The sequence below is a fragment of the Vipera berus genome (assembly GCF_964194415.1).
Source record: "Vipera berus genome assembly, chromosome: 5".
NCBI classification, from domain to species: domain Eukaryota; kingdom Metazoa; phylum Chordata; class Lepidosauria; order Squamata; family Viperidae; genus Vipera; species Vipera berus.
The window spans coordinates 92,237,517-92,262,150 of record NC_138207.1 but is presented as its reverse complement, the minus strand read 5'-3'; positions in this window follow the sequence as shown (position 1 = coordinate 92,262,150).

Genomic DNA, 24,634 nt, shown 5'->3' with positions numbered 1-24,634 from the left:
GTTTCCTTGCGGAGATAGCTCATGCTATATCTTGCATTTGTTAGGAAAAACTGCTTATAGTATGAAAAGTGCCCATTGCAGAAAGAGCTCAAATTCGAAAAACAAACACATATTCCTGTTCCCCTGCCTCCCCGAAGACCAAAAAACCATGACTTTTGCAGATGTGAAGTTTCCTAGCGGAGATAGCCCATGCTATATCTTGCATTTGTTAGGAAAAACTGCTTAGAGCATGAAAAGTGCCGATTGCAGAAAGAGCTCAAATTCGAAAAACAAACACGTATTCATGTTCCCCCGGCTCACTGAACACCAAAAAACCATGACTTTTGCAGATCTGAAGTTTCCTTGCGGTGATAGCCCATGTTATATCTTGCATTTGTTAGGAAAAACTGCTTATAGTATGAAAAGTGCCCATTGCAGAAAGAGCTCAAATTCGAAAAACAAACACATATTCCTGTTCCCCTGCCTCCCCGAAGATCAAAAAACCATGACTTTTGCAGATGTGAAGTTTCCTTGCGGAGATAGCCCATGCTATATCATGCATTTGTTAGGAAAAACTGCTTAGAGCATGAAAAGTGCCCATTGCAGAAAGAGCTCAAATTCGAAAAACAAACACGTATTCATGTTCCCCCGGCTCCCTGAACACCAAAAAACCATGACTTTTGCAGATCTGAAGTTTCCTTGCGGAGATAGCCCATGCTATATCTTGCATTTGTTAGGAAAAACTGCTTAGAGTATGAAAAGTGCCCATTGCAGAAAGAGCGCAAATTCGAAAAACAAACACGTATTCATGTTCCCCCGGCTCACTGAACACCAAAAAACCATGAGTTTTGCAGATGTGAAGTTTCCTTGCGGAGATAGCCCATGCTATATCTTGCATTTGTTAGGAAAAACTGCTTAGAGCATGAAAAGTGCCCATTGCAGAAAGAGCTCAAATTCGAAAAACAAACACATATTCCTGTTCCCCTGCCTCCCCGAAGACCAAAAAACCATGACTTTTGCAGATCTGAATTTTCCTTGCGGAGATAGCCCATGCTATATCTTGCATTTGTTAGGAAAAACTGCTTAGAGCATGAAAAGTGCCCATTGCAGAAAGAGCTCAAATTCGAAAAACAAACACGTATTCCTGTTCCCCAGCCTCCCCGAAGACGAAAAAACCATGAGTTTTGCAGATCTGAAGTTTCCTTGCGGAGATAGCCCATGCTATATCTTGCATTTGTTAGGAAAAACTGCTTAGAGCATGAAAAGTGCCCATTGCAGAAAGAGCTCAAATTCGAAAAACAAACACGTATTCATGTTCCTCCGGCTCACTGAACACCAAAAAACCATGACTTTTGCAGATCTGAAGTTTCCTTGCGGTGATAGCCCATGCTATATCTTGCATTTGTTAGGAAAAACTGCTTATAGTATGAAAAGTGCCCATTGCAGAAAGAGCTCAAATTCGAAAAACAAACACATATTCCTGTTCCCCTGCCTCCCCGAAGACCAAAAAACCATGACCTTTGCAGATGTGAAGTTTCCTTGCGGAGATAGCCCATGCTATATCTTGCATTTGTTAGGAAAAACTGCTTAGAGCATGAAAAGTGCCCATTGCAGAAATAGCTCAAATTCGAAAAACAAACACATATTCCTGTTCCCCTGCCTCCCCGAAGATCAAAAAACCATGACTTTTGCAGATGTGAAGTTTCCATGCGGAGATAGCCCATGCTATATCTTGCATTTGTTAGGAAAAACTGCTTAGAGCATGAAAAGTGCCCATTGCAGAAAGAGCTCAAATTCGAAAAACAAACACGTATTCATGTTCCCCCGGCTCACTGAACACCAAAAAACCATTTCTTTTGCAGATGTGAAGTTTCCTTGCGGAGATAGCCCATGCTATATCTTGCATTTGTTAGGAAAAACTGCTTAGAGCATGAAAAGTGCCCATTGCAGAAAGAGCGCAAATTCGAAAAACAAACACGTATTCATGTTCCCCCGGCTCACTGAACACCAAAAAACCATGAGTTTTGCAGATGTGAAGTTTCCTTGCGGAGATAGCCCATGCTATATCTTGCATTTGTTAGGAAAAACTGCTTAGAGCATGAAAAGTGCCCATTGCAGAAAGAGCTCAAATTCGAAAAACAAACACGTATTCATGTTCCCCCGGCTCACTGAACACCAAAAAACCATGACTTTTGCAGATCTGAAGTTTCCTTGCGGAGATAGCCCATGTTATATCTTGCATTTGTTAGGAAAAACTGCTAATAGCATGAAAAGTGCCCATTGCAGATAGAGCTCAAATTCGCAAAACAAACACATATTCCTGTTCCCCTGCCTCCCCGAAGACGAAAAAACCATGACTTTCGCAGATCTGAAGTTTCCTTGCGGAGATAGCCCATGTTATATCTTGCATTTGTTAGGAAAAACTGCTTAGAGCATGAAAAGTGCCCATTGCAGAAAGAGCTCAAATTCGAAAAACAAACACGTATTCATGTTCCCCCGGCTCACTGAACACCAAAAAACCATGAGTTTTGCAGATCTGAAGTTTCCTTGCGGAGATAGCCCATGCTATATCTTGCATTTGTTAGGAAAAACTGCTTATAGTATGAAAAGTGCCCATTGCAGAAAGAGCTCAAATTCAAAAAACAAACACATATTCATGTTCCCCTGCCTCCCCGAAGACCAAAAAACCATGACTTTTGCAGATGTGAAGTTTCCTTGCGGAGATAGCCCATGCTATATCTTGCATTTGTTAGGAAAAACTGCTTATAGCATGAAAAGTGCCCATTGCAGATAGAGCTCAAATTCGCAAAACAAACACATATTCCTGTTGCCCTGCCTCCCCGAAGACCAAAAAACCATGACTTTTGCAGATGTGAAGTTTCCTTGCGGAGATAGCCCATGCTATATCTTGCATTTGTTAGGAAAAACTGCTTAGAGCATGAAAAGTGCCGATTGCAGAAAGAGCTCAAATTCGAAAAACAAACACGTATTCATGTTCCCCCGGCTCACTGAACACCAAAAAACCATGACTTTTGCAGATCTGAAGTTTCCTTGCGGTGATAGCCCATGTTATATCTTGCATTTGTTAGGAAAAACTGCTTATAGTATGAAAAGTGCCCATTGCAGAAAGAGCTCAAATTCGAAAAACAAACACATATTCCTGTTCCCCTGCCTCCCCGAAGATCAAAAAACCATGACTTTTGCAGATGTGAAGTTTCCTTGCGGAGATAGCCCATGCTATATCATGCATTTGTTAGGAAAAACTGCTTAGAGCATGAAAAGTGCCCATTGCAGAAAGAGCTCAAATTCGAAAAACAAACACGTATTCATGTTCCCCCGGCTCCCTGAACACCAAAAAACCATGACTTTTGCAGATCTGAAGTTTCCTTGCGGAGATAGCCCATGCTATATCTTGCATTTGTTAGGAAAAACTGCTTAGAGTATGAAAAGTGCCCATTGCAGAAAGAGCGCAAATTCGAAAAACAAACACGTATTCATGTTCCCCCGGCTCACTGAACACCAAAAAACCATGAGTTTTGCAGATGTGAAGTTTCCTTGCGGAGATAGCCCATGCTATCTTGCATTTGTTAGGAAAAACTGCTTACAGCATGAAAAGTGCCCATTGCAGATAGAGCTCAAATTCGCAAAACAAACACATATTCCTGTTCCCCAGCCTCCCCGAAGACGAAAAAACCATGACTTTTGCAGATCTGAAGTTTCCTTGCGGAGATAGCTCATGCTATATCTTGCATTTGTTAGGAAAAACTGCTTATAGTATGAAAAGTGCCCATTGCAGAAAGAGCTCAAATTCGAAAAACAAACACATATTCCTGTTCCCCTGCCTCCCCGAAGACCAAAAAACCATGACTTTTGCAGATGTGAAGTTTCCTAGCGGAGATAGCCCATGCTATATCTTGCATTTGTTAGGAAAAACTGCTTAGAGCATGAAAAGTGCCGATTGCAGAAAGAGCTCAAATTCGAAAAACAAACACGTATTCATGTTCCCCCGGCTCACTGAACACCAAAAAACCATGACTTTTGCAGATCTGAAGTTTCCTTGCGGTGATAGCCCATGTTATATCTTGCATTTGTTAGGAAAAACTGCTTATAGTATGAAAAGTGCCCATTGCAGAAAGAGCTCAAATTCGAAAAACAAACACATATTCCTGTTCCCCTGCCTCCCCGAAGATCAAAAAACCATGACTTTTGCAGATGTGAAGTTTCCTTGCGGAGATAGCCCATGCTATATCATGCATTTGTTAGGAAAAACTGCTTAGAGCATGAAAAGTGCCCATTGCAGAAAGAGCTCAAATTCGAAAAACAAACACGTATTCATGTTCCCCCGGCTCCCTGAACACCAAAAAACCATGACTTTTGCAGATCTGAAGTTTCCTTGCGGAGATAGCCCATGCTATATCTTGCATTTGTTAGGAAAAACTGCTTAGAGTATGAAAAGTGCCCATTGCAGAAAGAGCGCAAATTCGAAAAACAAACACGTATTCATGTTCCCCCGGCTCACTGAACACCAAAAAACCATGAGTTTTGCAGATGTGAAGTTTCCTTGCGGAGATAGCCCATGCTATATCTTGCATTTGTTAGGAAAAACTGCTTAGAGCATGAAAAGTGCCCATTGCAGAAAGAGCTCAAATTCGAAAAACAAACACATATTCCTGTTCCCCTGCCTCCCCGAAGACCAAAAAACCATGACTTTTGCAGATCTGAATTTTCCTTGCGGAGATAGCCCATGCTATATCTTGCATTTGTTAGGAAAAACTGCTTAGAGCATGAAAAGTGCCCATTGCAGAAAGAGCTCAAATTCGAAAAACAAACACGTATTCCTGTTCCCCAGCCTCCCCGAAGACGAAAAAACCATGAGTTTTGCAGATCTGAAGTTTCCTTGCGGAGATAGCCCATGCTATATCTTGCATTTGTTAGGAAAAACTGCTTAGAGCATGAAAAGTGCCCATTGCAGAAAGAGCTCAAATTCGAAAAACAAACACGTATTCATGTTCCTCCGGCTCACTGAACACCAAAAAACCATGACTTTTGCAGATCTGAAGTTTCCTTGCGGTGATAGCCCATGCTATATCTTGCATTTGTTAGGAAAAACTGCTTATAGTATGAAAAGTGCCCATTGCAGAAAGAGCTCAAATTCGAAAAACAAACACATATTCCTGTTCCCCTGCCTCCCCGAAGACCAAAAAACCATGACCTTTGCAGATGTGAAGTTTCCTTGCGGAGATAGCCCATGCTATATCTTGCATTTGTTAGGAAAAACTGCTTAGAGCATGAAAAGTGCCCATTGCAGAAATAGCTCAAATTCGAAAAACAAACACATATTCCTGTTCCCCTGCCTCCCCGAAGATCAAAAAACCATGACTTTTGCAGATGTGAAGTTTCCATGCGGAGATAGCCCATGCTATATCTTGCATTTGTTAGGAAAAACTGCTTAGAGCATGAAAAGTGCCCATTGCAGAAAGAGCTCAAATTCGAAAAACAAACACGTATTCATGTTCCCCCGGCTCACTGAACACCAAAAAACCATTTCTTTTGCAGATGTGAAGTTTCCTTGCGGAGATAGCCCATGCTATATCTTGCATTTGTTAGGAAAAACTGCTTAGAGCATGAAAAGTGCCCATTGCAGAAAGAGCGCAAATTCGAAAAACAAACACGTATTCATGTTCCCCCGGCTCACTGAACACCAAAAAACCATGAGTTTTGCAGATGTGAAGTTTCCTTGCGGAGATAGCCCATGCTATATCTTGCATTTGTTAGGAAAAACTGCTTAGAGCATGAAAAGTGCCCATTGCAGAAAGAGCTCAAATTCGAAAAACAAACACGTATTCATGTTCCCCCGGCTCACTGAACACCAAAAAACCATGACTTTTGCAGATCTGAAGTTTCCTTGCGGAGATAGCCCATGTTATATCTTGCATTTGTTAGGAAAAACTGCTAATAGCATGAAAAGTGCCCATTGCAGATAGAGCTCAAATTCGCAAAACAAACACATATTCCTGTTCCCCTGCCTCCCCGAAGACGAAAAAACCATGACTTTCGCAGATCTGAAGTTTCCTTGCGGAGATAGCCCATGTTATATCTTGCATTTGTTAGGAAAAACTGCTTAGAGCATGAAAAGTGCCCATTGCAGAAAGAGCTCAAATTCGAAAAACAAACACGTATTCATGTTCCCCCGGCTCACTGAACACCAAAAAACCATGAGTTTTGCAGATCTGAAGTTTCCTTGCGGAGATAGCCCATGCTATATCTTGCATTTGTTAGGAAAAACTGCTTATAGTATGAAAAGTGCCCATTGCAGAAAGAGCTCAAATTCAAAAAACAAACACATATTCATGTTCCCCTGCCTCCCCGAAGACCAAAAAACCATGACTTTTGCAGATGTGAAGTTTCCTTGCGGAGATAGCCCATGCTATATCTTGCATTTGTTAGGAAAAACTGCTTATAGCATGAAAAGTGCCCATTGCAGATAGAGCTCAAATTCGCAAAACAAACACATATTCCTGTTCCCCAGCCTCCCCGAAGACGAAAAAACCATGACTTTTGCAGATCTGAAGTTTCCTTGCGGAGATAGCCCATGCTATATCTTGCATTTGTTAGGAAAAACTGCTTAGAGCATGAAAAGTGCCCATTGCAGAAAGAGCTCAAATTCGAAAAACAAACACGTATTCATGTTCCCCTGGCTCACTGAACACCAAAAAACCATGACTTTTGCAGATCTGAAGTTTCCTTGCGGAGATAGCCCATGTTATATCTTGCATTTGTTAGGAAAAACTGCTTATAGTATGAAAAGTGCCCATTGCAGAAAGAGCTCAAATTCGAAAAACAAACACATATTCCTGTTCCCCTGCCTCCCCGAAGATCAAAAAACCATGACTTTTGCAGATGTGAAGTTTCCTTGCGGAGATAGCCCATGCTATATCTTGCATTTGTTAGGAAAAACTACTTAGAGCATGAAAAGTGCCCATTGCAGAAAGAGCTCAAATTCGAAAAACAAACACGTATTCATGTTCCCCCGGCTCATTGAACACCAAAAAACCATGACTTTTGCAGATCTGAAGTTTCCTTGCGGAGATAGCCCATGTTATATCTTGCATTTGTTAGGAAAAACTGCTTATAGTATGAAAAGTGCCCATTGCAGAAAGAGCTCAAATTCGAAAAACAAACACATATTCCTGTTCCCCTGCCTCCCCGAAGATCAAAAAACCATGACTTTTGCAGATGTGAAGTTTCTTTGCGGAGATAGCCCATGCTATATCTTGCATTTGTTAGGAAAAACTGCTTATAGTATGAAAAGTGCCCATTGCACAAAGAGCTCAAATTCAAAAAACAAACACATATTCATGTTCCCCTGCCTCCCCGAAGACCAAAAAACCATGACTATTGCAGATCTGAAGTTTCCTTGCGGAGATAGCCCATGCTATATCTTGCATTTGTTAGGAAAAACTGCTTAGAGCATGAAAAGTGCCCATTGCAGAAAGAGCTCAAATTCGAAAAACAAACACGTATTCATGTTCCCCCTGCTCACTGAACACCAAAAAACCATGAGTTTTGCAGATCGGATGTCTCCTTGCGGAGATAGCCCATGTTATATCTTGCATTTGTTAGGAAAAACTGCTTATAGCATGAAAAGTGCCCATTGCAGATAGAGCTCAAATTCGCAAAACAAACACATATTCCTGTTCCCCAGCCTCCCCGAAGACGAAAAAACCATGACTTTTGCAGATCTGAAGTTTCCTTGCGGAGATAGCCCATGCTATATCTTGCATTTGTTAGGAAAAACTGCTTAGAGCATGAAAAGTGCCCATTGCAGAAAGAGCTCAAATTCGAAAAACAAACACGTATTCATGTTCCCCCGGCTCACTGAACACCAAAAAACCATGACTTTTGCAGATCTGAAGTTTCCTTGCGGAGATAGCCCATGTTATATCTTGCATTTGTTAGGAAAAACTGCTTATAGTATGAAAAGTGCCCATTGCAGAAAGAGCTCAAATTCGAAAAACAAACACATATTCCTGTTCCCCTGCCTCCCCGAAGATCAAAAAACCATGACTTTTGCAGATGTGAAGTTTCCTTGCGGAGATAGCCCATGCTATATCTTGCATTTGTTAGGAAAAACTACTTAGAGCATGAAAAGTGCCCATTGCAGAAAGAGCTCAAATTCGAAAAACAAACACGTATTCATGTTCCCCCGGCTCACTGAACACCAAAAAACCATGACTTTTGCAGATGTGAAGTTTCCTTGCGGAGATAGCCCATGCTATATCTTGCATTTGTTAGGAAAAACTGCTTATAGTATGAAAAGTGCCCATTGCACAAAGAGCTCAAATTCAAAAAACAAACACATATTCATGTTCCCCTGCCTCCCCGAAGACCAAAAAACCATGACTATTGCAGATCTGAAGTTTCCTTGCGGAGATAGCCCATGCTATATCTTGCATTTGTTAGGAAAAACTGCTTAGAGCATGAAAAGTGCCCATTGCAGAAAGAGCTCAAATTCGAAAAACAAACACGTATTCATGTTCCCCCGGCTCACTGAACACCAAAAAACCATGAGTTTTGCAGATCGGATGTCTCCTTGCGGAGATAGCCCATGTTATATCTTGCATTTGTTAGGAAAAACTGCTTATAGCATGAAAAGTGCCCATTGCAGATAGAGCTCAAATTCGCAAAACAAACACATATTCCTGTTCCCCTGCCTCCCCGAAGACCAAAAAACCATGACTTTTGCAGATCTGAATTTTCCTTGAGGAGATAGCCCATGCTATATCTTGCATTTGTTAGGAAAAACTGCTTATAGTATGAAAACTGCCCATTGCAGAAAGAGCTCAAATTCGAAAAACAAACACATATTCCTGTTCCCCTGCCTCCCCGAAGACAAAAAAACCATGACTTTTGCAGATGTGAAGTTTCCTTGCGGAGATAGCCCATGCTATATCTTGCATTTGTTAGGAAAAACTGCTTAGAGCATGAAAAGTGCCCATTGCAGAAAGAGCTCAAATTCGAAAAACAAACACGTATTCATGTTCCCCCGGCTTACTGAACACCAAAAAACCATGAGTTTTGCAGATCTGAAGTTTCCTTGCGGAGATAGCCCATGATATATCTTGCATTTGTTAGGAAAAACTGCTTATAGTATGAAAAGTGCCCATTGCACAAAGAGCTCAAATTCAAAAAACAAACACATATTCATGTTCCCCTGCCTCCCCGAAGACCAAAAAACCATGACTTTTGCAGATCTGAAGCTTCCTTGCGGAGATAGCCCATGCTATATCTTGCATTTGTTAGGAAAAACTGCTTATAGTATGAAAAGTGCCCATTTAGAAAGAGCTCAAATTCGAAAAACAAACACATATTCCTGTTCCCCTGCCTCCCCGAAGACCAAAAAACCATGACTTTTGCAGATGTGAAGTTTCCTTGCGGAGATAGCCCATGCTATATCTTGCATTTGTTAGGAAAAACTGCTTAGAGCATGAAAAGTGCCCATTGCACAAAGAGCTCAAATTCGAAAAACAAACACGTATTCATGTTCCCCCGGCTCACTGAACACCAAAAAACCATGACTTTTGCAGATCTGAAGTTTCCTTGCGGAGATAGCCCATGTTATATCTTGCATTTGTTAGGAAAAACTGCTTATAGTATGAAAAGTGCCCATTGCAGAAAGAGCTCAAATTCGAAAAACAAACACATATTCCTCTTCCTCTGCCTCCCCGAAGATCAAAAAACCATGACTTTTGCAGATGTGAAGTTTCCTTGCGGAGATAGCCCATGCTATATCTTGGATTTGTTAGGAAAAACTGCTTAGAGCATGAAAAGTGCCCATTGCAGAAAGAGCTCAAATTCGAAACACAAACACGTATTCATGTTCCCCCGGCTCACTGAACACCAAAAAACCATGAGTTTTGCAGATCGGATGTCTCCTTGCGGAGATAGCCCATGTTATATCTTGCATTTGTTAGGAAAAACTGCTTATAGCATGAAAAGTGCCCATTGCAGATAGAGCTCAAATTCGCAAAACAAACACATATTCCTGTTCCCCTGCCTCCCCGAAGACGAAAAAACCATGACTTTCGCAGATCTGAAGTTTCCTTGCGGAGATAGCCCATGTTATATCTTGCATTTGTTAGGAAAAACTGCTTAGAGCATGAAAAGTGCCCATTGCAGAAAGAGCTCAAATTCGAAAAACAAACACGTATTCATGTTCCCCCGGCTCACTGAACACCAAAAAACCATGAGTTTTGCAGATCTGAAGTTTCCTTGCGGAGATAGCCCATGCTATATCTTGCATTTGTTAGGAAAAACTGCTTATAGTATGAAAAGTGCCCATTGCAGAAAGAGCTCAAATTCAAAAAACAAACACATATTCATGTTCCCCTGCCTCCCCGAAGACCAAAAAACCATGACTTTTGCAGATGTGAAGTTTCCTTGCGGAGATAGCCCATGCTATATCTTGCATTTGTTAGGAAAAACTGCTTATAGCATGAAAAGTGCCCATTGCAGATAGAGCTCAAATTCGCAAAACAAACACATATTCCTGTTGCCCTGCCTCCCCGAAGACCAAAAAACCATGACTTTTGCAGATGTGAAGTTTCCTTGCGGAGATAGCCCATGCTATATCTTGCATTTGTTAGGAAAAACTGCTTAGAGCATGAAAAGTGCCGATTGCAGAAAGAGCTCAAATTCGAAAAACAAACACGTATTCATGTTCCCCCAGCTCACTGAACACCAAAAAACCATGACTTTTGCAGATCTGAAGTTTCCTTGCGGTGATAGCCCATGTTATATCTTGCATTTGTTAGGAAAAACTGCTTATAGTATGAAAAGTGCCCATTGCAGAAAGAGCTCAAATTCGAAAAACAAACACATATTCCTGTTCCCCTGCCTCCCCGAAGATCAAAAAACCATGACTTTTGCAGATGTGAAGTTTCCTTGCGGAGATAGCCCATGCTATATCATGCATTTGTTAGGAAAAACTGCTTAGAGCATGAAAAGTGCCCATTGCAGAAAGAGCTCAAATTCGAAAAACAAACACGTATTCATGTTCCCCCGGCTCCCTGAACACCAAAAAACCATGACTTTTGCAGATCTGAAGTTTCCTTGCGGAGATAGCCCATGCTATATCTTGCATTTGTTAGGAAAAACTGCTTAGAGTATGAAAAGTGCCCATTGCAGAAAGAGCGCAAATTCGAAAAACAAACACGTATTCATGTTCCCCCGGCTCACTGAACACCAAAAAACCATGAGTTTTGCAGATGTGAAGTTTCCTTGCGGAGATAGCCCATGCTATCTTGCATTTGTTAGGAAAAACTGCTTACAGCATGAAAAGTGCCCATTGCAGATAGAGCTCAAATTCGCAAAACAAACACATATTCCTGTTCCCCAGCCTCCCCGAAGACGAAAAAACCATGACTTTTGCAGATCTGAAGTTTCCTTGCGGAGATAGCTCATGCTATATCTTGCATTTGTTAGGAAAAACTGCTTATAGTATGAAAAGTGCCCATTGCAGAAAGAGCTCAAATTCGAAAAACAAACACATATTCCTGTTCCCCTGCCTCCCCGAAGACCAAAAAACCATGACTTTTGCAGATGTGAAGTTTCCTAGCGGAGATAGCCCATGCTATATCTTGCATTTGTTAGGAAAAACTGCTTAGAGCATGAAAAGTGCCGATTGCAGAAAGAGCTCAAATTCGAAAAACAAACACGTATTCATGTTCCCCCGGCTCACTGAACACCAAAAAACCATGACTTTTGCAGATCTGAAGTTTCCTTGCGGTGATAGCCCATGTTATATCTTGCATTTGTTAGGAAAAACTGCTTATAGTATGAAAAGTGCCCATTGCAGAAAGAGCTCAAATTCGAAAAACAAACACATATTCCTGTTCCCCTGCCTCCCCGAAGATCAAAAAACCATGACTTTTGCAGATGTGAAGTTTCCTTGCGGAGATAGCCCATGCTATATCATGCATTTGTTAGGAAAAACTGCTTAGAGCATGAAAAGTGCCCATTGCAGAAAGAGCTCAAATTCGAAAAACAAACACGTATTCATGTTCCCCCGGCTCCCTGAACACCAAAAAACCATGACTTTTGCAGATCTGAAGTTTCCTTGCGGAGATAGCCCATGCTATATCTTGCATTTGTTAGGAAAAACTGCTTAGAGTATGAAAAGTGCCCATTGCAGAAAGAGCGCAAATTCGAAAAACAAACACGTATTCATGTTCCCCCGGCTCACTGAACACCAAAAAACCATGAGTTTTGCAGATGTGAAGTTTCCTTGCGGAGATAGCCCATGCTATATCTTGCATTTGTTAGGAAAAACTGCTTAGAGCATGAAAAGTGCCCATTGCAGAAAGAGCTCAAATTCGAAAAACAAACACATATTCCTGTTCCCCTGCCTCCCCGAAGACCAAAAAACCATGACTTTTGCAGATCTGAATTTTCCTTGCGGAGATAGCCCATGCTATATCTTGCATTTGTTAGGAAAAACTGCTTAGAGCATGAAAAGTGCCCATTGCAGAAAGAGCTCAAATTCGAAAAACAAACACGTATTCCTGTTCCCCAGCCTCCCCGAAGACGAAAAAACCATGAGTTTTGCAGATCTGAAGTTTCCTTGCGGAGATAGCCCATGCTATATCTTGCATTTGTTAGGAAAAACTGCTTAGAGCATGAAAAGTGCCCATTGCAGAAAGAGCTCAAATTCGAAAAACAAACACGTATTCATGTTCCTCCGGCTCACTGAACACCAAAAAACCATGACTTTTGCAGATCTGAAGTTTCCTTGCGGTGATAGCCCATGCTATATCTTGCATTTGTTAGGAAAAACTGCTTATAGTATGAAAAGTGCCCATTGCAGAAAGAGCTCAAATTCGAAAAACAAACACATATTCCTGTTCCCCTGCCTCCCCGAAGACCAAAAAACCATGACCTTTGCAGATGTGAAGTTTCCTTGCGGAGATAGCCCATGCTATATCTTGCATTTGTTAGGAAAAACTGCTTAGAGCATGAAAAGTGCCCATTGCAGAAATAGCTCAAATTCGAAAAACAAACACATATTCCTGTTCCCCTGCCTCCCCGAAGATCAAAAAACCATGACTTTTGCAGATGTGAAGTTTCCATGCGGAGATAGCCCATGCTATATCTTGCATTTGTTAGGAAAAACTGCTTAGAGCATGAAAAGTGCCCATTGCAGAAAGAGCTCAAATTCGAAAAACAAACACGTATTCATGTTCCCCCGGCTCACTGAACACCAAAAAACCATTTCTTTTGCAGATGTGAAGTTTCCTTGCGGAGATAGCCCATGCTATATCTTGCATTTGTTAGGAAAAACTGCTTAGAGCATGAAAAGTGCCCATTGCAGAAAGAGCGCAAATTCGAAAAACAAACACGTATTCATGTTCCCCCGGCTCACTGAACACCAAAAAACCATGAGTTTTGCAGATGTGAAGTTTCCTTGCGGAGATAGCCCATGCTATATCTTGCATTTGTTAGGAAAAACTGCTTAGAGCATGAAAAGTGCCCATTGCAGAAAGAGCTCAAATTCGAAAAACAAACACGTATTCATGTTCCCCCGGCTCACTGAACACCAAAAAACCATGACTTTTGCAGATCTGAAGTTTCCTTGCGGAGATAGCCCATGTTATATCTTGCATTTGTTAGGAAAAACTGCTAATAGCATGAAAAGTGCCCATTGCAGATAGAGCTCAAATTCGCAAAACAAACACATATTCCTGTTCCCCTGCCTCCCCGAAGACGAAAAAACCATGACTTTCGCAGATCTGAAGTTTCCTTGCGGAGATAGCCCATGTTATATCTTGCATTTGTTAGGAAAAACTGCTTAGAGCATGAAAAGTGCCCATTGCAGAAAGAGCTCAAATTCGAAAAACAAACACGTATTCATGTTCCCCCGGCTCACTGAACACCAAAAAACCATGAGTTTTGCAGATCTGAAGTTTCCTTGCGGAGATAGCCCATGCTATATCTTGCATTTGTTAGGAAAAACTGCTTATAGTATGAAAAGTGCCCATTGCAGAAAGAGCTCAAATTCAAAAAACAAACACATATTCATGTTCCCCTGCCTCCCCGAAGACCAAAAAACCATGACTTTTGCAGATGTGAAGTTTCCTTGCGGAGATAGCCCATGCTATATCTTGCATTTGTTAGGAAAAACTGCTTATAGCATGAAAAGTGCCCATTGCAGATAGAGCTCAAATTCGCAAAACAAACACATATTCCTGTTCCCCAGCCTCCCCGAAGACGAAAAAACCATGACTTTTGCAGATCTGAAGTTTCCTTGCGGAGATAGCCCATGCTATATCTTGCATTTGTTAGGAAAAACTGCTTAGAGCATGAAAAGTGCCCATTGCAGAAAGAGCTCAAATTCGAAAAACAAACACGTATTCATGTTCCCCTGGCTCACTGAACACCAAAAAACCATGACTTTTGCAGATCTGAAGTTTCCTTGCGGAGATAGCCCATGTTATATCTTGCATTTGTTAGGAAAAACTGCTTATAGTATGAAAAGTGCCCATTGCAGAAAGAGCTCAAATTCGAAAAACAAACACATATTCCTGTTCCCCTGCCTCCCCGAAGATCAAAAAACCATGACTTTTGCAGATGTGAAGTTTCCTTGCGGAGATAGCCCATGCTATATCTTGCATTTGTTAGGAAAAACTACTTAGAGCATGAAAAGTGCCCATTGCAGAAAGAGCTCAAATTCGAAAAACAAACACGTATTCATGTTCCCCCGGCTCATTGAACACCAAAAAACCATGACTTTTGCAGATCTGAAGTTTCCTTGCGGAGATAGCCCATGTTATATCTTGCATTTGTTAGGAAAAACTGCTTATAGTATGAAAAGTGCCCATTGCAGAAAGAGCTCAAATTCGAAAAACAAACACATATTCCTGTTCCCCTGCCTCCCCGAAGATCAAAAAACCATGACTTTTGCAGATGTGAAGTTTCTTTGCGGAGATAGCCCATGCTATATCTTGCATTTGTTAGGAAAAACTGCTTATAGTATGAAAAGTGCCCATTGCACAAAGAGCTCAAATTCAAAAAACAAACACATATTCATGTTCCCCTGCCTCCCCGAAGACCAAAAAACCATGACTATTGCAGATCTGAAGTTTCCTTGCGGAGATAGCCCATGCTATATCTTGCATTTGTTAGGAAAAACTGCTTAGAGCATGAAAAGTGCCCATTGCAGAAAGAGCTCAAATTCGAAAAACAAACACGTATTCATGTTCCCCCTGCTCACTGAACACCAAAAAACCATGAGTTTTGCAGATCGGATGTCTCCTTGCGGAGATAGCCCATGTTATATCTTGCATTTGTTAGGAAAAACTGCTTATAGCATGAAAAGTGCCCATTGCAGATAGAGCTCAAATTCGCAAAACAAACACATATTCCTGTTCCCCAGCCTCCCCGAAGACGAAAAAACCATGACTTTTGCAGATCTGAAGTTTCCTTGCGGAGATAGCCCATGCTATATCTTGCATTTGTTAGGAAAAACTGCTTAGAGCATGAAAAGTGCCCATTGCAGAAAGAGCTCAAATTCGAAAAACAAACACGTATTCATGTTCCCCCGGCTCACTGAACACCAAAAAACCATGACTTTTGCAGATCTGAAGTTTCCTTGCGGAGATAGCCCATGTTATATCTTGCATTTGTTAGGAAAAACTGCTTATAGTATGAAAAGTGCCCATTGCAGAAAGAGCTCAAATTCGAAAAACAAACACATATTCCTGTTCCCCTGCCTCCCCGAAGATCAAAAAACCATGACTTTTGCAGATGTGAAGTTTCCTTGCGGAGATAGCCCATGCTATATCTTGCATTTGTTAGGAAAAACTACTTAGAGCATGAAAAGTGCCCATTGCAGAAAGAGCTCAAATTCGAAAAACAAACACGTATTCATGTTCCCCCGGCTCACTGAACACCAAAAAACCATGACTTTTGCAGATGTGAAGTTTCCTTGCGGAGATAGCCCATGCTATATCTTGCATTTGTTAGGAAAAACTGCTTATAGTATGAAAAGTGCCCATTGCACAAAGAGCTCAAATTCAAAAAACAAACACATATTCATGTTCCCCTGCCTCCCCGAAGACCAAAAAACCATGACTATTGCAGATCTGAAGTTTCCTTGCGGAGATAGCCCATGCTATATCTTGCATTTGTTAGGAAAAACTGCTTAGAGCATGAAAAGTGCCCATTGCAGAAAGAGCTCAAATTCGAAAAACAAACACGTATTCATGTTCCCCCGGCTCACTGAACACCAAAAAACCATGAGTTTTGCAGATCGGATGTCTCCTTGCGGAGATAGCCCATGTTATATCTTGCATTTGTTAGGAAAAACTGCTTATAGCATGAAAAGTGCCCATTGCAGATAGAGCTCAAATTCGCAAAACAAACACATATTCCTGTTCCCCTGCCTCCCCGAAGACCAAAAAACCATGACTTTTGCAGATCTGAATTTTCCTTGAGGAGATAGCCCATGCTATATCTTGCATTTGTTAGGAAAAACTGCTTATAGTATGAAAACTGCCCATTGCAGAAAGAGCTCAAATTCGAAAAACAAACACATATTCCTGTTCCCCTGCCTCCCCGAAGACAAAAAAACCATGACTTTTGCAGATGTGAAGTTTCCTTGCGGAGATAGCCCATGCTATATCTTGCATTTGTTAGGAAAAACTGCTTAGAGCATGAAAAGTGCCCATTGCAGAAAGAGCTCAAATTCGAAAAACAAACACGTATTCATGTTCCCCCGGCTTACTGAACACCAAAAAACCATGAGTTTTGCAGATCTGAAGTTTCCTTGCGGAGATAGCCCATGATATATCTTGCATTTGTTAGGAAAAACTGCTTATAGTATGAAAAGTGCCCATTGCACAAAGAGCTCAAATTCAAAAAACAAACACATATTCATGTTCCCCTGCCTCCCCGAAGACCAAAAAACCATGACTTTTGCAGATCTGAAGCTTCCTTGCGGAGATATCCCATGCTATATCTTGCATTTGTTAGGAAAAACTGCTTATAGTATGAAAAGTGCCCATTTAGAAAGAGCTCAAATTCGAAAAACAAACACATATTCCTGTTCCCCTGCCTCCCCGAAGACCAAAAAACCATGACTTTTGCAGATGTGAAGTTTCCTTGCGGAGATAGCCCATGCTATATCTTGCATTTGTTAGGAAAAACTGCTTAGAGCATGAAAAGTGCCCATTGCACAAAGAGCTCAAATTCGAAAAACAAACACGTATTCATGTTCCCCCGGCTCACTGAACACCAAAAAACCATGACTTTTGCAGATCTGAAGTTTCCTTGCGGAGATAGCCCATGTTATATCTTGCATTTGTTAGGAAAAACTGCTTATAGTATGAAAAGTGCCCATTGCAGAAAGAGCTCAAATTCGAAAAACAAACACATATTCCTCTTCCTCTGCCTCCCCGAAGATCAAAAAACCATGACTTTTGCAGATGTGAAGTTTCCTTGCGGAGATAGCCCATGCTATATCTTGGATTTGTTAGGAAAAACTGCTTAGAGCATGAAAAGTGCCCATTGCAGAAAGAGCTCAAATTCGAAACACAAACACGTATTCATGTTCCCCCGGCTCACTGAACACCAAAAAACCATGAGTTTTGCAGATCGGATGTCTCCTTGCGGAGATAGCCCATGTTATATCTTGCATTTGTTAGGAAAAACTGCTTATAGCATGAAAAGTGCCCATTGCAGATAGAGCTCAAATTCGCAAAACAAACACATGTTCATGATCCCCTGCCTCCCCAAAGACCAAAAAACCATGACTTTTGCAGATCTGAAGTTTCCTTGAGGAGATAGCCCATGCTATATCTTGCATTTGTAAGGAAAAACTGCTTAGAGCATGAAAAGTGCCCATTGCAGAGAGAGCTCAAATTCGAAAAACAAACACGTATTCATGTTCCCCCGGCTCACTGAACACCAAAAAACCATGACTTTTCAAGATGTGAAGTTTCCTTGCGGAGATAGCCCATGCTATATCTTGCATTTGTTAGGAAAAACTGCTTAGAGCATGAAAAGTGCCCATTGCAGAAAGAGCTCAAATTTGAAAAACAAACACGTATTCATGTTCCCCCGGCTCACTGAACACCAAAAAACCATGAGTTTTGCAGATCGGATGTCTCCTTGCGGAGATAGCCCATGTTATATCTTGCATTTGTTAGGAAAAACTGCTTATAGCATGAAAAGTGCCCATTGCAGATAGAGCTCAAATTCGCAAAACAAACACATATTCATGTTCCCCTGTCTCCCCGAAGACCAAAAAACCATGACTTTTGCTGATCTGAAGTTTACTTGCAGAGATAGCCCATGCTATATCTTGCATGTGTTAGGAAAAACTGCTTATAGTATGAAAAGTGCCCATTGCAGTAAGAGCTCAAATTCAAAAAACAAACACATATTCATGTTGCCCTGCCTCCCCGAAGACCAAAAAACCATGAGTTTTGCAGATCTGAACTTTCCTTGCGGAGATAGCCCATGCTATATCTTGCATTTGTTAGGAAAAACTGCTTATAGCATGAAAAGTGCCCATTGCAGATAGAGCTCAAATTCGCAAAACAAACACATATTCCTGTTCCCCTGCCTCCCCGAAGACCAAAAAACCATGACTTTTGCAGATCTGAATTTTCCTTGCGGAGATAGCCCATGCTATATCTTGCATTTGTTAGGAAAAACTGCTTATAGTATGAAAACTGCCCATTGCAGAAAGAGCTCAAATTCGAAAAACAAACACATATTCCTGTTCCCCTGCCTCCCCGAAGACAAAAAAACCATGACTTTTGCAGATGTGAAGTTTCCTTGCGGAGATAGCCCATGCTATATCTTGCATTTGTTAGGAAAAACTGCTTATAGCATGAAAAGTGCCCATTGCAGATAGAGCTCAAATTCGAAAAACAAACACGTATTCTTGTTCCCCCGGCTCACTGAACACCAAAAAACCATGAGTTTTGCAGATCGGATGTCTCCTTGCGGAGATAGCCCATGTTATATCTTGCATTTGTTAGGAAAAACTGCTTATAGCATGAAAAGTGCCCATTGCAGATAGAGCTCAAATTCGCAAAACAAACACATATTCATGTTCCCCTGTCTCCCCGAAGACCAAAAAACCATGACTTTTGCAGATGTGAAGTTTCCTTGCGGAGATAGCCCATGCTATATCTTGCATTTGTTAGGAAAAACTGCTTAGAGCATGAAAAGTGCCCATTGCAGAAAGAGCTCAAATTCGAAAAACAAACACGTATTCATGTTCCCCCGGCTCACTGAACACCAAAAAACCATGACTTTTGCAGATCTGAAGTTTCCTTGCGGAGATAGCCCATGCTATATCTTGCATTTGTTAGGAAAAACTGCTTATAGCATGAAAAGTGCCCATTGCAGATAGAGCTCAAATTCGCAAAACAAACACATATTCCTGTTCCCCTGCCTCCCCGAAGACCAAAAAACCATGACTTTTGCAGATCTGAATTTTCCTTGCGGAGATAGCCCATGCTATATCTTGCATTTGTTAGGAAAAACTGCTTATAGTATGAAAACTGCCCATTGCAGAAAGAGCTCAAATTCGAAAAACAAACACATATTCCTGTTCCCCTGCCTCCCCGAAGACAAAAAAACCATGACTTTTGCAGATGTGAAGTTTCCTTGCGGAGATAGCCCATGCTATATCTTGCATTTGTTAGGAAAAACTGCTTATAGCATGAAAAGTGCCCATTGCAGATAGAGCTCAAATTCGAAAAACAAACACGTATTCTTGTTCCCCCGGCTCACTGAACACCAAAAAACCATGAGTTTTGCAGATCGGATGTCTCCTTGCGGAGATAGCCCATGTTATATCTTGCATTTGTTAGGAAAAACTGCTTATAGCATGAAAAGTGCCCATTGCAGATAGAGCTCAAATTCGCAAAACAAACACATATTCATGTTCCCCTGTCTCCCCGAAGACCAAAAAACCATGACTTTTGCAGATGTGAAGTTTCCTTGCGGAGATAGCCCATGCTATATCTTGCATTTGTTAGGAAAAACTGCTTAGAGCATGAAAAGTGCCCATTGCAGAAAGAGCTCAAATTCGAAAAACAAACACGTATTCATGTTCCCCCGGCTCACTGAACACCAAAAAACCATGACTTTTGCAGATCTGAAGTTTCCTTGCGGAGATAGCCCATGTTATATCTTGCATTTGTTAGGAAAAACTGCTAATAGCATGAAAAGTGCCCATTGCAGATAGAGCTCAAATTCGCAAAACAAACACATATTCCTGTTCCCCTGCCTCCCCGAAGACCAAAAAACCATGACTTTCGCAGATCTGAAGTTTCCTTGCGGAGATAGCCCATGTTATATCTTGCATTTGTTAGGAAAAACTGCTTAGAGCATGAAAAGTGCCCATTGCAGAAAGAGCTCAAATTCGAAAAACAAACACGTATTCATGTTCCCCCGGCTCACTGAACACCAAAAAACCATGAGTTTTGCAGATCTGAAGTTTCCTTGCGGAGATAGCCCATGCTATATCTTGCATTTGTTAGGAAAAACTGCTTATAGTATGAAAAGTGCCCATTGCAGAAAGAGCTCAAATTCAAAAAACAAACACATATTCATGTTCCCCTGCCTCCCCAAAGACCAAAAAACCATGACTTTTGCAGATGTGAAGTTTCCTTGCGGAGATAGCCCATGCTATATCTTGCATTTGTTAGGAAAAACTGCTTATAGCATGAAAAGTGCCCATTGCAGATAGAGCTCAAATTCGCAAAACAAACACATATTCCTGTTCCCCAGCCTCCCCGAAGACGAAAAAACCATGACTTTTGCAGATCTGAAGTTTCCTTGCGGAGATAGCCCATGCTATATCTTGCATTTGTTAGGAAAAACTGCTTAGAGCATGAAAAGTGCCCATTGCAGAAAGAGCTCAAATTCAAAAAACAAACACATATTCATGTTCCCCTGCCTCCCCGAAGACCAAAAAACCATGATTTTTGCAGATCTGAAGTTTCCTTGCGGAGATAGCCCATGCTATATCTTGCATTTGTTAGGAAAAACTGCTTACAGCATGAAAAGTGCCCATTGCAGATAGAGCTCAAATTCGCAAAACAAACACATATTCCTGTTCCCCTGCCTCCCCGAAGACCAAAAAACCATGACTTTTGCAGATGTGAAGTTTCCTTGCGGAGATAGCCCATGCTATATCTTGCATTTGTTAGGAAAAACTGCTTAGAGCATGAAAAGTGCCGATTGCAGAAAGAGCTCAAATTCGAAAAACAAACACGTATTCATGTTCCCCCGGCTCACTGAACACCAAAAAACCATGACTTTTGCAGATCTGATTTCTCCTTGCGGAGATAGCCCATCTTGCATTTGTTAGGAAAAACTGCTTATAGCATGAAAAGTGCCCTTTGCAGATAGAGCTCAAATTCGAAAAACAAACACGTATTCATGTTCCCCCACTTCCCCGAAGACCAAAAAACCATGCGTTTTGCAGATCTGATGTCTCCTTGCAGAGATAGCCCATGTTATGTCTTGCATTTGTTAGGAAAAACTGCTTAGAGCATGAAAAGTGCCCTTTGCAGATAGAGCTCAAATTCGAAAAACAAAGACGTATTCATGTTCCCCCACCTCCCCGAAGACCAAAAAACCATGAGTTTTGCAGATCTGATGTCTCCTTGCAGAGATAGCCCATGTTATATCTTGCATTTGTTAGGAAAAACTGCTTATAGCATGAAAAGTGCCATTTGCAGATAGAGCTCAAATTCAAAAAACAAACACGTATTCATGTTCCCCTGGCTCACCGAAGACCAAAAAACCACGAGTTATGCAGTTCTGATGACTCCTTGCGGAGATAGCCCATGTTATATCTTGCATTTGTTAGGAAAAACTGCTTATAGCATGAAAAGTGCCCTTTGCAGATAGAGCTCAAATTCGAAAAACAAACACATATTCATGTACCCCCGGCTCACCGAAGACCAAAAAACCATGAGTTTTGCAGATCTGATGTCTCCTTGCGGAGATAGCCCATGTTATATCTTGCATTTGTTAGGAAAAACTGCTTTTAGCAAGATAAGTGCCCTTTGCAGATAGAGCTCAAATTCGAAAAACAAACACGTATTCATGTTCCCCCACCTCCCCGAAGACAAAAAACCCATGAGTTTTGCAGATCTGATGTCTCCTTGCGGAGATAGCCCATGTTATATCTTGCATTTGTTAGGAAAAACTGCTTATAGCATGAAAAGTGCCCTTTGCAGATAGAGCTCAAATTCGAAAAACAAACATGTATTCATGTTCCCCCACCTCCCCGAAGACCAAAAAACCATGCGTTTTGCAGTTCTGTTGTCTCCTTGCGGAGATAGCCCATGTTATATCTTGCATTTGTTAGGAAAAACTGCTTATAGCATGAAAAGTACTCTTTACAGATAGAGCTCAAATTCGAAAAACAAACACATATTCATGTTCCCCCGGCTCACTGAAGACCAAAAAACCATGAGTTTTGCAGATCTGATGTCCCCTTGCGGAGATAGCCCATGTTATATCTTGCATTTGTTAGGAAAAACTGCTTTTAGCAAGAAAAGTGCCCTTTGCAGATAGAGCTCAAATTCGAAAAACAAAGACGTATTCATGTTCCCCCACCTCCCCGAAGACCAAAAAACCATGAGTTTTGCAGATCTGATGTCCCCTTGCGGAGATATCCCATGTTATATCTTGCATTTGTTAGGAAAAAATGCTTATAGCATGAAAAGTGCCCTTTGCAGGTAGAGCTCAAATTCGAAAAACAAACACATATTCATGTTCCCCTGGTTCACCGAAGACCAAGAAACCATGAGTTTTGCAGATCTGACGTCTCCTTGCGGAGATGTTGTTGTTAGTTGCGAAGTCGTGTCCGACCCATCGCGACCCTATGGACAATGTTCCTCCAGGCTTTCCTGTCCTCTACCATCTTCTGGAGTCCATTTAATCTCACGCCTACTGCTTCAGTGACTCCATCCAGCCACCTCATTCTCTGTCGTCCCCTTCTTCTATTGCCCTCAATCTTTCCCAGCATTAGGCTCTTCTCCAGTGAGTCCTTCCTCCTCATTAGGTGGCCAAAGTATTTGAGTTTTAGCTTCAGGATCTGGCCTTCTAAAGAGCAGTCAGGGTTGATCTCCTCTAGGACTGACCGGTTTGATCGCCTTGCAGTCCAAGGGACTCGCAGGAGTCTTCTCCAGCACCAGAGTTCAAAGGCCTCAATTCTTTTGCGCTCAGCCTTTCTTATGGTCCAACTTTCACTGCCATACATTGCAACTGGGAAGACCATAGCCTTGACTATACGCACTTTTGTTGACAGGGTGATGTCTCTGCTTTTTAGTGTGTTGTCTAGATTTGCCATGGCTTTCCTCCCGAGGAGCAAGCGTCTTTTAATTTCTTGACTACAGTCCCCATCTGCAGTGATCTTGGAGCCCAGGAAAATAAAATCTGTCACTACCTCCATTTCTTCCCCATCTATTTGCTAGGAATTGAGAGGGCCGGATGCCATGATCTTGGTTTTCTTAATGTTTAGTTTCAACCCAACTTTTGCACTCTCCTTCTTCACTCGCAACAAGAGACTCTTCAGTTCCTCTTCACTTTCTGCCATTAGAGTGGTATCATCTGCATATCTTAGGTTGTTGATATTTCTTCCAGCAATCTTAATTCCAACTTTTGATTCATCTAGCCCTGCCTTTCTCATGATGTGCTCTGCATATAAGTTAAATAGGCATGGCGACAGTATACAGCCTTGCCGGACTCCTTTCCCAATTTTGAACCAATCAGTGGTTCCGTGTCCAGTTCTCACTGTTGCTTCTTGGCCCGCATATAGGTTTCTCAAGAGACAAATAAGATGTTCTGGTACTCCCATCTCTTTAAGAACTTGCCACAGTTTGTTATGATCCACACAATCAAAGGCTTTAGCATAGTCAATGAAGCAGAAGTAGATGTTTTTCTGGAACTCTCTAGCTTTCTCCATGATCCAGCGTATGTTGGCTATTTGATCTCTAGTTCCTCTGCCTCTTCGAAATCCTGCCTGTACTTCTGGTAGTTCTCTATCCACATACTGCTGGAGTCTAGCTTGTAGGATTTTAAGCATAACTTTACTAGCATGAGAAATGAGTGCAATGGTGCGATAGTTTGAACATTCTTTGGCACTGCCTTTCTTTGGAATTGGAATGTAAACTGATCTTTTCCAATCCTGTGGCCACTGTTGAGTTTTCCAAATTTGCTGGCAAATTGAGTGTAGCACTTTTACTGCATCGTCTTTTAAGATTTTGAATAGCTCAGCTGGAATACTGTCACCTCCACTAGCTTTGTTGTTGCTCAGCTTTTCTAAGGCCCACTTCACTTCACATTCTAGGATGTCTGGCTCGAGGTCAGTGACCACCTCATTGTGATTATCAGGGACATTAAGCTCATTCTTGTATAGTTCTTCTGTGTAAATTTGCCATCTCTTCTTAATCTCTTCTGCCTCTGTTAGGTCCCTGCCATTTTGGTCCTTTATCATGCCCATTTTTGCATTGAACGTTCCCTTCATCTCCCCAATTTTCTTGAAAAGATCTCTGGTCCTCCCTATTCTATTGTTTTCTTCTATTTCTTTGCACTGTTCATTTAAGAAGGCATTCTTATCTCT